We start from the raw sequence: 15,536 nt of genomic DNA, 5'->3' as shown, positions 1-15,536 counted from the left end.
TAAGACCTGTCAGCAGACTTGAGCACTGATGGGTCATAACTTGCATTTTTTGTGTTTATTTGGAAAATAATGTAATCCTAAGGCTTTAACTGTTATACAACAGATGAAACATGTATGAACAGTTTTTCAAAATTTCCTTCTCTTCTTTCCTTATGCTTCCACAGCCCCCTTATTTTTATTTAATGCCCCACAATTGCACCCGAGGCTACTACCCCTCTCTGGATAGTTCCAGTGCCTCCCAGGAGTTGGTATGACCTACTTTTGGAACACCTATGGAACCTGACTACTAAGGATCTTCTTAGCAAGTGTTTGTTGCAACCAATAAACAACAACAACAGTTTCACTCCTGTCTTGGGATAAGGACAAAATATCCACGTAGAAGTTTTACCCTTCATTTTATAAGCACTATCTTACAGACCTCTGTTTTTTCAGAGGTCTGATTTTATTTTTAAATTGATAGTTGCTCTCCTTTCCCCTTGCCCTCCCATTCTAGCTTTAAATCATTGCAGATCTGTCCCTACTACTGCCCCATTTACCCCCAATCCAACAAGCACTCCTAAAAGTAAGCTTATATGTGGTGGCAGTAGAATAAAAAACAAAGAACACAGACAGCAAATACTAACCTCATTTTCTTTTCTGATGGAGTAGATAAACAATAATAATTGCTGTCACACACACACACATATAATACTTTGAAAGTTTTAAAAATATATTACAAATAATATTTCATTTTATCCTTGCAACAAATCTTAGAGGGAGATACTATTAATTTATCTCATTTTACAGATGAGGAAACTGAGACAAATAGAAGTCAAGTGAATTGCTCATAGTCAAATAGCTAGTAAGTATCTGAGACTGGATTTGAACTCAAGTCTTTCTGCTTCCTAGTCTAATAATCTATCTACTGTATCACCTAGAACACAGAATGCTATAGAAATAGTTTAATGAAACTTCAGGAAAATGTTTGAAAAAATTTTTCCTATTATTCTTGAAGAAAAGATGGAGGAATGTGGGCTACAATTAGATGTAATCTGAATTGGTTTAATGGTGGGATGTAAAAGGTAGTCATTAATGGCTCAATGCCAAGTTGTCATGAGGTCTCTGACATAGTGTTCTAGAAATCTGCATGGCCCTGTGCTATTTAAAATTCTTACCAATGTTTTGATAAAGGTATCAATGTCTTGCTCATCAAATTTGCATGGGGCACAAAGCTGCAAGGTATATCTAACCCAATGGATAACAATCAGGATCGATCAAGGTTTTGACAGGCTAAGCTAGAGCACAGGACTGAATCTACTGAGATAAAATTCAATATGGATAAATGCAAAGTCTTATATTTGACTATAAGAAATAATTTCCCTTGCATATGTCACAGAGGACAAAGTTAAATAGATGTTTGCCTGAAAAAAGATCTGGGGTTTTAGTGGACTGAAAGCTGTATATGAGTCATCTGTGATATGGCAACAAAAAGGCTAATGCAATATTGGATTAAGACAAGAAAAATTTAGCCCCCAAGAAAAAAAAATATGTGATAGTCCTTCTATAGTCAGATCACAACTGGAGTATTGTGCTCAATTCTGGGCACCACACTTTAAGAAGGATGTTGAAAAGCTAGTGAGCATCCCTAAGAGGGCATCTACTTTGGTTGGATCCATATTATATGGGGATTAGTTGAAGGAATCATGAATGTCTGACCTAAAGAAGAGGATGTTCTGGATACAAGATAGCTGTCTTCAAGTACGTGGTGGACAGTCACTTGAAAGAGGGATTTCACTTCCTGTCTTTGACCCAGAAGGCAAAACCAGGAGTAGTGGATAGAAGTTGTAAAGAAGCAAATTTAAGGTTGATATCAAGAAACAGAAGAAAACAAAACACAAGCTTCCTAACAATTAGGGTGTCCAAAAGTGGAGTAGACTGTCCTAAAAGGTTTGCTTTCTTGAAGGTCTTCAAGCAGAGGCTGGATGGACACTTGTCTGATACAGTGGATTTTCTTTCTAGCACAGATTGGACCAGAATTAATCAGTCCAAAGGTATTTATTAAACCACTATTATTTGCCAGGTACTGCAGGATAACTGGACTAGATGGCTTCTGAGGTCCTTTCTAACTCTGAAATTCTGTGAAAGAAAAGAAAAAAAATACATCATAGCACTTAGGGGTTCTTTTAAGAGGGCCTAAGTGGCCAAATCATACTTTAAAAAACCTAAGAGGCCAAATCATGCTTTAAAAAGAAAAGAAAAAGAATGGTCTTCAGAAGTATGAGTATGTGTATATGTGTGTGTTTATATGTGTGTATGTATGTATATATGCATGTATGTATGTACACATGTGTGTGTGTATATACATACACATATATAATTTGCCATTTGCAAAAGGACTTAATATTTACAAATTGCTTTACAAACATTTCTTACCATTCACAATAGCCCTGTGAGGTAAGGGGCAGCTACAAGTATCCTTTATATTTGGAATTACTTAGGACCATTATTAGCACTCTAGTGCTAAGCAGTGTCTAACTCATTTGCTTCCTGATCAGGATTCTGGAATTCTAACCCATCAGACTTTGTTGTCCCATGAAATTATTGTGATTTTTGTCTTCATAAATTTACTCTTCTTACCTTGACTTATAATTTTGTGCTGTCTGGTGATCTCTGGAATGTTCTGTCTTCTCTCTCTTATCACAACAAGGAAGAAAGAAACAGAGGTTATCTTGCATTATTAATGGAGGCCAGTCAAAGACACAATTGAGAGGCAGGAGAGGCTTTTCTTAGACCCTTTCCTGGGCCCATTTCAGTGTCGATCCCATTGACAAAGAGCTTTCTGCTTTGCTTGCTGCAATTAATCCTGGTTAATTAGGCTAATTGAGGGCTGTTATAGTAGAATAAGGAAAGCTTTCAGACCCAAGGGAATAAATCTCCAATAGTGGAATTCCAGGAAATAGCACAGGAAGTAAGGGAGATAGTTTTAGCAAGAAGGATCATCAGATACCTGCACATTATTCCATTTAGAATTATGCCCACCTACATGTTAGTAATGTATTAGTTACTCTTTTAATAATGGCCCTGTGTACTCTCCAAAAAATATTGGGTAGGAAGGACTGGAGGAAATAGTAGAGTAGAAGGAAGCAAAATCATTAATGATACTTTTGGTTCTAACCTGTGATTTTGCTGGTGTAGGGAACTCCCCTTGAAGAAAATCCCTCTGTCAACGAAGATTGGCACCTGTGTAAAGTGTAATAGTAAAAAAGAGTAACTTAGGGCAAGAAGATGTTAAGTTACTTACCCAGGGTCATAAAGCTCATGTCCTCTTATGGCCACTCCAAAAATGATCTAAGTAGAATACTGGATTGAGCAGTGATCAGGAAATCGAAAAAGAAACTATAGTGGGTCATCTTTCCAGCCCAAAATCACAAATCTAGCCTACAGGCATATGAACAGGGAAGGAAATGTGTAATAGGATTGGGCTGGTATCACAGACTCAGTGCCTAGAGTTCCAAGTTAGGGCAGCAGCACAGGACACTCAGATTTTAAATTCAGCCCCAAGCCCCATACAGCAACTTATGGCCAGAATTATGGACTCTACATTTAGAGCTCTGAACTAGGCCAGCAACAACTCAGAGACTTAGCCGTGAGCCAAAGCCATGCCAGAATGAAACTGGGGGTTTAGAAACATAGACTTGGTGTCAAGAACTCTGAGCTAAGACAGGTATAGGGCAATCCTCAGAGCTGATCAAAGATTCCTCCCAGGCCAGCAGAGTAAGTGGGTCATCCAGAAGGGCCAGGATCACAGAATGAGTTCCCAGAGTTCCCAACTAGGCCAGAAATTCTGGATTGCCTAGAACAAATAGCTGGAAGCTGAATGACCAAATGAAAAAGAAAAAGAGCTATTATGAGGCCAGGGATGCCCAAGACACAGAGCCCCAAAGAGAATAACTGCAAAATAGCTATAAGCAAAGCCTCAAAGGAAAATACAACCTGCCCACATAACTAATTATAATTTCTATAGGAAATGATACAAGATTTAAAAAATGAGTTTAAAATAGTATTATACATAAAAGGAAAACAAAAGAGGAAAAGAACCAGGAAAGAAATGAGAGCTGTGGAAGAGAGACTTGGAAAGAAAATTAACATGCCAACATCAGAGACAAAAACAAACAAAAACCCTTATCCAAGTAAGGTTCAGAGTCCCTGAAAATTAGAAAGGACCAAACAAAAGTTAATGATTCCATAAGGCAACAAGAAATGTTATAACAAAATCAAAAGATTGAAAAATGGAAGATATTGGTTATTTCACACAGAAAACAACTCACCTGTTTGGCCAACAGATCAAGAAGATAATTTAGGAATCATTGGACTACCTGAGAGTGAAAAAAATAAATAAATAACAGAGCCTGGACATTGTGTTTCAAGAAATCAATGAAAGAAAGCTCCAGATCTCTCAGAACCAGAAGGTAATGTGAAAAAAAAAAGAATGTATTCGTCACCTGTTGAAAGAAATCCCCAAATGGAGCCAGAGCTTCCAGGTCAAAGAAAAAATACTGTGTGCAGCCAGAAATAAAGACTTTAAGTACCAAGGAAACCAGAGTAAGGATCACAGGAAGTTTATCAGTTACCGCTATCAAGGAGCATAGAGCATGAAATATGATGCTCCAAAGGCTTATATATATGTGCTTATAACCAAGAATAACCTATCCAGCAAAACTGAGTACAATCCTACATGGGGAAAAATGGATCTTTAGGGAAATAGAAGACTTCCAAGCATTCCTGATTAAAAGACCAGAACTGAGGAGAAACTTTGAAATATAAACATGAATTAAAAAAAGTATACAACTAAGCAATTAAAAAAGGCTTTAAGTAAGTAAATAAGGTGTGTGTGTGTGTGTGTGTGTGTGTGTGTGTGTGTGTGTGTGTGTGATATAAGCACCCCCTAAGAACTATGATGTCACCAGGAGTCCTTGTTTTAGTTTTCTAGTCTTTAATCCTTGTCTTCTAATTCTTCATTTGGTTGGAGCCTGTGATTTTGCTGGTGTAAGGAATTCCCCTTGAAGAAAATCTCTCTGTCAATGAAGATTGGTACCTGCATAAAGTGTAATAGTAAAATAGAGTAATTGAGGGCAAGAAGATGTTAAGTGACTTACACAGGGTCATAAAGCAAGTATGTATCAGAAATGGGATTGAATTTAGGTCATCTTGCCTCCCAGGCTGGCTATCTAGCATTATGTCATGATCTCTCTCTCATAATTTAAATATCACAAATATATTTAGATGAATTCATGCTTATGGTACTGAATGAGAAGTATATACAACAAACTAAGTCATGTAAGAATTTATATTTTATAATTCAATATGAAGAAATATCAAAATAGGAATAAGAGAAAAAATATGGAAAGGGTACTTTCAGAAATGGATTTCAAATCATGGAATTAGAACTGGAAGTGACCTGATAGATCTCGTTCAGGGATTCTTAACTTCTTTTTTTTATATCTTGGACCATGTTGGTAATCTGGTAGAGCCTATGGATCCTTTCTAATAATATTTTTAAATGAATAAAATAAGATCATGAAGGAAATCAATTGTATTGAAATGGTTATAAAAATATTTTATAAAAGTTAGTGGGCTGCAAGTTAAAAATCTCTGAAGTCCAACACTCTCATTTACAGATGGCAGGAAGGTCACTGAAAATGAAACAACTTGTGGAGTGTCTTATATCTCACGTGGATAGGAAGTAACAGTGCTGAGATTTTAAACCAAATCTTCTAAGTCATCAATCAATCAGCATTTATTAAGCCTTTTCTATTTGCCATGGATACAAAGGGAAAGGTGAGACAGTACCTGCCTTCAAAGAACTTAGTTTGTACTGGGGGGAAAACACATAATTAAACAATCCAAAGACAAAGTACATTTTTGGGAAGTGGGGGGGAGAAGAGGAAAGGACACTAGCAGCTGGGACGGATCTGAAAAAGCTTAATGTGAAAGGTGGTGCCTAAGCTGAGTTTTGAAGGAAATAAAATATTCTACAAGAAGGAGATGAGATGGGGATGCATTCCAGGTACTGGGAACAGTTATTGCAAAGGAAATGAGATAGGAGATAGAGTATTACTTATGAGGGACAACAAGAAGGCTAGGTAACTATGTGTTACCTAGTGTGGGAAAAGATAAATCTACAATCAAGTTTGAAAAATAGCTAGAGACCTAATTGTGAAGGTATTCAAGGTAGTTGAGCTTAGAGGCACTAGGATGGTGCTAAAGTTCATTCAGTATGGGTATTACATGTTAGATATTCACTTTGGGGAAATCACTTTGGCAGATGAATGTAAGATGGATTCAAGAGAGGAGAAACCTGAGGAAGGTAAACCAATTAGGGAATAACCACAGTTAGGGGACACATAGAAGATGAATCATTCAGAGAGAGACTGAGAAGGGGTCAGACAGTAGAGCCAAGAGAGCAATTTCCTAAACAAATAAACAAAACAACCCAGAGAAGAGAGGGTATCTAGACAGAGTACGGTGTTTAACAGTGTCAAATGCTGGAAGAGGTCAAGAAGAATAAAGATTGAGAAAAGGCCATCTGACTTGGCAATTAAGAGGTCATTAGTAACTTTGGAGAAAACAAATTGGAGGTTGAAAAGCCAGCCTATATCCCATCAGGTTGGAAGCCAGATTGCAAAGACTGAGAATTGAATGAGAGTAGTAGAGATAAAGGGTGTGTGTGTGGGTATACATATGCATGTATATGTGTGTGTTTGTATATGCATGTGTAATTATATATATCTATGTGTGTGTAAATATATGTGTAAATATGTATGTATGTATATCTATATCTATATCTATATATATATTTATAAAATTTTTCCCCTAGGAGTTTGGTTGTGAAAGATAGTTATAGCATGGTAGCTTGAGAGGAATAGTAGAATCTAGTGAACATCTTTTCAGAATGGAGGCGATATGGATGTGTATGAAGGCAGTAGGAAAGGAATCAGAAAATTAAAGAAGAAATGATTGTGAGGGGCCAGCTGCTGGGAAGAATTGAAAGGAGAAATGACCACAGGTGTGTGTGGATGATTGAGTCTTGGTGAGGAGAAGGGGTACCTCTTCATCAGAGACTGAGAGAGAGATGTCTTCATCAGAGAAAATGAGAGAGGATGTCAGAGGGCTTTGAGAAGTAGAGAAGGAAAGAAGAGGAAGCTTGCAGCTAAGGGTCTCTATTTCTTTCAGTAAGGCATTAAGAAGAGGCCTAGCTGAGAGAGTGGAGGGAAGCTTAAGGAGAGAGGAGGCTGTGTTGCCTCATCTCATGTTAGCACTTTGGGATGTATATATTCTCTGGAACTAGCAGAGAAAATTCAGAAAAGCCTCTCTAGGGAGTGAATCATCTACCCCATCTTTTACGGAGGAGTAAAAGGATTGTTTTGCTGCAGTGAGGACCCTCTTGAAATCAGATTAAATAACTTTGTAGTGAACCAAATTGATACAGTTTGTGACTTTGCCCATCTCTGTTTAGTAGAACATGAGAATTGGCTATTCCCTCTTCTTTTTTAGTGATTGATCCTTCAGCCTCCCACACTAAAGATATGTTACTTCCTAGTTACTCAACATCAGTGGTTTCTGGCAAGAGTTTTCTCACAGGTTCACGATTCTTCTCTCAGTTGGTTTGCTTAATGGTCTTTTCCCCCACCATTTTTTCAAAGTAACATTGTTTTCCCCAACCATAGTCTCCAGCTGGCTTGATTTTCAGTGGTCCCAGGATTATCTCCCTGTGCATCTTCCTGACATGTTAATGAATCCCTCACATTATACCTCAGAACTTTACTACATTGTGCCCTTTGCAATATACTTTTTCTTCTGCAACAGTTCTTCTGTTTCCTGTCTTCCATCACTTGGTCAACTCAGTGATGGACAACATACTTAGAATTGATTGTTTTCTATTAATTTATACAGGGGATAATGCTAGAAATGGTGCCAAGGATAATCATATTCATGAAAATGCTATAAAATATTATTTGGTGATGATGTATAGATCTAGATTTTAGACCTTTGGCCAATTTTCTTATGAGAAGGTGTGATATAGTGAACTTGCCTGAATTCTGCAGAAATAATTATGTAGAATTCCAAATACAGCAGCTTTCAATGACTAACTCTAAAACTGCAAGTCTGATTGTTGGTAACAAGCTCACAGAGGAGAAGAAAAAAAAATACTCCATTATAACTTTAAACATCAAACCAACCATGAAAAATTATCTAAATATGTGTGGTTCTGTACTGTGAATAATATGTGAAGGATGAGAGGCAGTGTGACACTGTGGAAATAGTGCTGGATTTAAAGTAATAGAACCTGGTATCCAATCCCAACTCTGTTGTGTGACCTGTGGTGAATTATACTCCCTCATTGAGCCTCTGTTCCTTTTCTCTTGTTTTTGATATTTTTACGCATATAGTTCCTTCCCCCCCACCCCATTTCCTTTAAAAAAAATCTCTCTGGGATACTGACCTAGTAGTGGTATTTCCAGGTCAAAGAGTATGCATAGCTTTATAGCCCTTTGGGCATAGTTTGAAATGCTCTACAGAATTGTTGTGCACAGCTAGTTCATTTGGCTATAGAGCCTATCTAGGGCCTAGGATTTCCCAATCACCTGATGAATCAAGACCAGCTTGATTTTCTATCTCAAATGCGCATTGATGAGGTGGGAGACAAGATGGAAACAATTCCATTTAATTTTTGCAAAGCATTCACTTAAGTAGTAAAGTAACAAGAACTTCTTATCAAGTTACAATGACGTAGAGCTCATGCTGTGCTAAGGACAGTGCATGCACATCTTGTGCACATATCTGACTCCAGACACAGATAAACTGCCAGTGACCATACAATAACTAGGGGAGTTAAAGATTGTTAAAGATCCATACAATGGAGCACCAAACCAGGTGACCTTTGCTCAAAGATCAGCACCCAGAGGGGCCTTCACCCATCAGTGAGACCTCTTGAACAGCCTGTGGCCCTCCGCATCCTACAGATCTCCAACAATTCCCCCTTTTTGTTTTTGACAGAGACATAGCATATGAAGCTCAGTCCCAAAGTCCTTTATCTGATTAGCTATGCACCTGAGCAAACACAGTCCAAAACACACCATGGCCAGCAAAATCAAGCATAATGGCAATAAGGAAGACAATAGAGATATAAACCAATGTCCAAGGTCATTAAAAGGATTACGGATTTTATCTATCCAATCAAGTATACGTTGGGCAGTTTTATCTGGCATCAAATCCTTATCAGCCGCCCTTGCAATATCTTTAGCAATTTCGTATAAGTCATCAATATCCACTGCAATAGTAGAATTTCCAAACAACCCATTTAGATGCCTACGTATTCTTTGCCAATCCCATTGGGATTTATTGTATTTAACATTGGTAAGGCAAATGAATTCATACCTATAATGACATTTTAAATGTGTTCTATATTCTAAAATATCCAATTCATCACCTATTTCAATAATGGTTTCCTTCATTCCCTCAAGCATATGGTAAATTTCATCATCTATCCTTTTTTGTGTTTGAAAACCTTTAGATACATTGTGAGCTAATTGATTCATAAAATCAGCTTGAACCATTTCATTTCTTGAGATATATATAGATTGAGATAAAGATACAGAAGCAGTCATGATAGCTATAAGTGAAACAATTCCTAATACTACACATGAAATACATCTCTTTTTCCTAGCAACTGCTAATTGATTACTTTGGCCTATTATTCCAAAAATATGATCAGAATGTGACTCATACCAATCTTTGCTTTTCACAGGCACCAAGGCAAACTTTTGTTGTGTAATAACGAAAATAATTTGGTCTCTAATCTTGGTTCCTATACATTCAGACACCCTGCGATTAATACAAGTGACATTATATTCCCCTGAATCCACGGCCATTATATTAACATTCTGTGCTCTTCCCCACATAAATGCATGATTACCAGTCAAACAAGCTCACATTGTCATATTATCATGGAAGGTCCCTTGCAAATTCATGATGTTTATGGGGCCTAAGGCTGCCCACGCCTTCCACAACTGATTTTCAACCCCTCTGTCATGAAGGGAAACCCACTGAGGAAATGGAAACCTGCCAAAAGCCCAAGTATGATTGTTTTTCTCCCTAGTATAATTGCACCAGGATTATAATGTAAAATTCTTTTGTAACACAACACAATGACGTTCTGAAGTATGACAAGATAACCAAGGAGGATACCCTAAGCTCTTGCTAATCGGTGTCACATGATAGCATGGCTTTGAATTACTTGGACGTCTGATAGGTATGTCATTAACACACTGTGACCCCAAGATGCCTGTGTAAGTGACCTTATAAAACTGAAAAAAGACAACAGTATAAGGAGGGGTTGCTGTGTTATTAAACATATACCCATCAAAATGGGTGGTGATATTAAATAATTGTAAACACGTGGAGTCTTTGGTGTCATTGCCTTTTGTAACACAAATAGGTGGCACCAAAGCTACACCAGTAAAGTTCATTTTTACAGTGTGTTGAGACTGGTTCTTAGGTGATGTGAAATGAAATTCCTTGCTAAAACCTGTGGAGGCATTTCCTTGCAGAATGACCTCAGGTATTGTCTCTCCCCATGTAACTAGTCTGGGCCATGGTGGTTTTGTCACGAAGGCCCATCATGTTGTATTTCCTGTCTCTGCTGCTACTGTATTCTGTATCCCTGCTGACAATAATGACAAGAGGCACAGCTTGGTTAAAAGTTCTTGTAGCACCCTCTTCTTATTCTTTTGGCTCCTGCGATTCCTGGCTGGCCTGTGTTTTCTCTTCTGCTTGCATTGTCCTTTCTGAATGGATAATGCAGACATCCTTCATTCTGACCCAAAGCTCTCCATCACCTGTGGAAATAAGAACAAACCCTTGTCCCCAGGTTAACATTTGCCCTGGGCCCTGCCAGGCACCATCAACGTCTCTTCACATAACTTTCACATTATGTTTAGGAGAAAGGAATCTGTTTGATTTAGTGGTGTCACTAGTACTGTTGTCATTTCCTGCCAGATATTTCATTGCAAGGGACAGGTCACAACTATTGAATTTTAAATAATTTATAGTGTAGAGTGCAGTGTTCAGTTGATGTCAAGGGGATCCCTTAGCTCCCCCTGTTTGTTTTTGGAGCACCATTTTCAAGGTACAATTGGCACGTTCAACTATGGCCTGACCACGAGGATTATAGGAAAGGCCAGTAGTGTGACTAATAAAGAACTCTGTACAAACCCTTTTAAAACCTTGAGAAATATATGAAGGACCATTATCAGTCTTTAAGCACTGGGGTGGGCCAGCGAAGGAAAAACAATGAAGCAAATGATGAACAACATTGCGAACAGCCTCATCCACTTGAGCAGTAGCAAAAATAAAGCCTGAATAAGTATCAATAGAAACATGAACATATTTTTGTCTTCCAAAAGGAGAATAATGAGCAACATCCATTTGCCATAAGGTGTTAGGTGTAAGCCCCTTGGGGTTATGGACATCAACATGGAAAGGGGGTTGAAAAGGCACACAAGTAGTACAGCGCTTAACAATTTCACGTGCTTGTGATTTTGTTATGCCATATAAAGTTCGTAAAGACCTAGCAGATAAATGTAACTTATTATGACTATTCCTTGCTATTTCCATATTCATTGTTAAAGACCTATCATCAATATCATTACCTTCGAAAATTGGTCCTGGGGCAAGAGTGTGGGAACGAACATGCAAAAGAACATAAAATTTTTCTGTCTTATTCTGTATCATAAGTTGTATATCATTAAGCAGCTGACATATATTGTTACCAATATTTTTTATTACAGCAGTCTCTAGATGTTTTAGAATTCTTTCAACATATTTACTATCTGTGCTAATATTTATTGGTTCCTCATATTTTTGAAATGCACAATAGACAGCATATAATTCATTCTGTTGTGTAGATATAAAGGGTGTTTCAATCACATGTAACTTCTTTCTTTTAGGGCACCAGATAGAGGCCTTATTCATCTTTGTGGCATTAGTAAAGACATTAATCCCATGTACGGGTTCACCTGCTGTAAGTGTGGGTTGTATCCAAGGCCAATTCTCAAAGATTGTGTGATATTTAAGGGGTTTTCCATACACAATTTTCAAATTGATATTCACTTGCCAGTTAGGCATTGTTTGTATTGCCATTTCAATTATTTGTTGAGAAAATGGAAGGTATGTGATTTCCAGATGTGTGCCACATAATGTTAAACACTATTGTCAATTTTATGTGTTAAGTCCCCTATCAAGGCCATATGATTGCTTAATGTGTTTTTTGCTTGAGATGGCAAATATACCCATTCTAAAAGCCTTTGTTTCTGATGTATTACTGCTGTTGGAGAATTTGGAGTGTTAAATATAAAAGCCTCCACACTTTCATGCGTATCAATCCTGTTTGTGTGTACTCCAACTACCTGTTCCTGAATGCACAACAATGTGTGCATTGTGGTATACCTGCAGACTGCAGAACAATACACCCAAAGTAAGCAAAGGGTGACACCCTTTGTACCCTTTCAGGGGTAATTATAAATCTATGAGACTGAAAGGCTTGTTGACTGAAAAGCTTGTTAAAACTTGAGCATTAATAAGGAAAGTTTGGTAGTAGTAGGACAACTGCTAAGTTTATCATCCATACAATAAATTATTTTTGTCTGGGAATATTTCTCACTAACAAGTTTAATAGTATGATGAACAAAATTTCGGCACGTGGTAAGAAACACTCCTCCTTAAAGGATCATAATTGGGAAAATTGGAAATACTGATTTGTTAAGACAACCATACCCAAATTCAAGCTCAAAACAAAGTTAATTATAGTTCTAAGAGTCTTTTACCTCAAGCGGTAAGTTTCACTAACTATGGCTTAAAAGCCAGATACAGTTAATTGTTTTCATAGAAGTGCATTAATCAATAAAGATTTACTAGGACTCACATATATAAGAAATTTTACTTAACATCCTTTCTTTCCCACATTTAAACTTGTCTTCGTGAAAAAGCCAGTTATTAGAAATCATTTATATAAAGTTGCAATTTCTCAGTAAGCTAAATGAATTGTTTAGGAACTCAGTAACATAAACAAATTCTTCTCTCAGAGCAGACAACCTTGACACAATTGGTAGGAGCTTTTGGCAAGCTTACAAAGTTAAGGGAATTGCCTTATGTCCCTCCTTTTCATTCAGAAGTAATTAAGAATTCTAGGTCTTAGCTTTAAAACAGTAACTTCAAATAACTTAGTTAACAATTTTGGTAATTTTCATGAGTGATAGTTAAATTATTTTAGCTCTAAGCTGTTCTTTTAATCATAGGTAAAGGTAGAAATACCTGATTTTCTAAATGATAGTTATAAAACATCATAGAACAAGATTAACCAGACTTGATAAAATAATTTAGCTGAATTTGCACAGTTATCTCACTACCTTTCAGTATCTTTTAGTTCACGTTTTAATAACATCTAAATTATTAAAAATTGCTTGATATAACACATAAAAGTGTACCAATTTGTAATGAGACTAGATTTTTAAAACTTGAAATATGCATATTACTAATGTGAATAAACTAAATTATCTTTAGATTGTGTTCCAATACTTAAAAACTTTTCTTTTTGATTTGAAGAGGAAAATTCCTCCTTCTTCTTTTCTCCCCCAACCCAACCTGGCCAGGGTTGGAATTCGAGAAAAAGGAAGAGAATATTTTTCAACATAATCTTTCAATCTTACACCCAAAGCTTTGGCCAGAGCTTTAGAATGCAAAAAAGAAAGAGTATTTTTTTTCCAAAAGTTTCCAAATCTTTTACTCTCAAATCATCTATTCCTGCTATTCATGCAAACAGATTATATTATTCTTTCTATATATACTTTCCTTATTCCTGTATGCTTAAACTTTCTTGCCTTTTATCAAATTATATAACCTAAATAATGAAGTACTTTTTCTCCCATTCTCTCCCCCATCCACCCACTCCCGGGAAATGTGGCTGGTATTAGGGTGGGGGAAGGGGAGAAAGTCACTAACAGCATTTCAAAATCCAGTTGCAGCCCTTGGCTACCTGGCAGTAAAAGATTAAACAGATTACAGATATTAATCACAGACCATCATTCACACAGACACAGACAAACATAGAACAAAATGACAGGGAGAATCCAAAAGTGAGAAACTTGTCAGAAATTCCCTACACAAATGAAATAATACTATTTTTGTTTTATTTTATCTTTTCTTTTCATGGTATTCTAAAACCAGGCAAAATCTTTCTTAAGGTTTTGGTTTTTACAAAAGGAAATTTTTTCACTTTGTAACGCTCTACAATGTCCACAATATAGTGCTGTGACTACACCTTTCTTTTCTACTTCCCCTTGGGGATTTTTTGAAATTCCTCATGGCACATGGTGGGAGCTTCCTTTGTTCTCACAGCTCCTACAAGCCCATTTTTATGAGATTATGATTAGTGAAAGTATCCAGAGGAACTTATTTTGGGCCTTTGGTGTTATAAAATTCTGTCGATTATTCTCCCACTATTTTCCATTGTTCTAAATCTAAACTCCCTTCTCTGGGGTGCCATGGAGATTTTATATCAATAATATCTAGAAACTCTCTTATTTTCTTAGAGTTACTGAGCACCCCTGTTCCTCAATCACTTTATATATTATTTTAACATTCTGTTCCTTATCTGAGAGTTTACCTAGATTTTGCCTCATGATAAGACTTGATCTTACCTCTCCATAGTTTTGTGCCATGGGATACGAATCCAAGACCTCTCACAAGGAGGCTGCCTGGCTCCAACAGACCTCGGTGTCTTGATGTGGGTGTCACGTCTTCTTAGTCCAGACATTTCCCAACTGTTTCATGCAGCTGTCTTACTCTCCGTATCTTCTTCACGGCAGCAGTGTAGCCCCACATTGTGCACAACTAGTTCATTTGGCTATAGAGCCTATCTAGGGCCTAGGATTTCCCAATCACCTGATGAATCAAGACCAGCTTGATTTTCTATCTCAAATGCGCATTGATGAGGCGGGAGACAAGAATGAAGCAACTCCGTTTAATTTTTGCAAAGCATTCACTTAAGTAGTAAAGTAACAAGAACTTCTTATCAAGTTACAATGACGTAGAGCTCATGCTGTGCTAAGGACAGTGCATGCACATCTTGTGCACATATCTGACTCCAGACACAGATAAACTGCCAATGACCATACAATAACTAGGGGAGTTAAAGATTGTTAAAGATCCATACAATGGAGCACCAAACCAGGTGACCTTTGCTCAAAGATCAGCACCCAGAGGGGCCTTCACCCATCAGTGAGACCTCTTGAACAGCCTGTGGCCCTCTACATCCTACAGATCTCCAATACAGAATGTTTGGATCAGTTCACAACTCAACCAACACTGCAAAGGTGCCCCAATTTTCCCACGTCTCCAACATTTGTCATTTTCCTTTTTTGCCATAATAACTAATCTTATAGGGGTGAGGTGGTACCTGAGAGTTGTTTTAATTTGCATTTTTTTGCATTTTTAATTTT

At 37.2% G+C, this 15,536-nt stretch overlaps 1 long non-coding RNA gene across 1 annotated transcript; it reads right to left on the bottom strand.

Moving 5' to 3' along the window:
* Positions 1–2,615: 2,615 nt before the first annotated feature.
* LOC110200926 (uncharacterized) lies at positions 2,616–15,054 on the bottom strand. The gene is made up of 3 exons (XR_002322342.2): positions 14,736–15,054; positions 3,155–3,219; positions 2,616–2,672 (listed from the first exon to the last, which is right to left on the bottom strand). It is a non-coding gene; the product is annotated as an uncharacterized LOC110200926 (long non-coding RNA).
* Positions 15,055–15,536: the final 482 nt, after the last annotated feature.

Source organism: Phascolarctos cinereus, unplaced genomic scaffold, assembly GCF_003287225.1.
Source record: "Phascolarctos cinereus isolate Bilbo 61053 unplaced genomic scaffold, phaCin_HiC Scaffold_9;HRSCAF=440, whole genome shotgun sequence".
NCBI classification, from domain to species: Eukaryota; Metazoa; Chordata; class Mammalia; order Diprotodontia; family Phascolarctidae; genus Phascolarctos; species Phascolarctos cinereus.
This window is presented reverse-complemented; position numbering and strand designations above follow the sequence as displayed.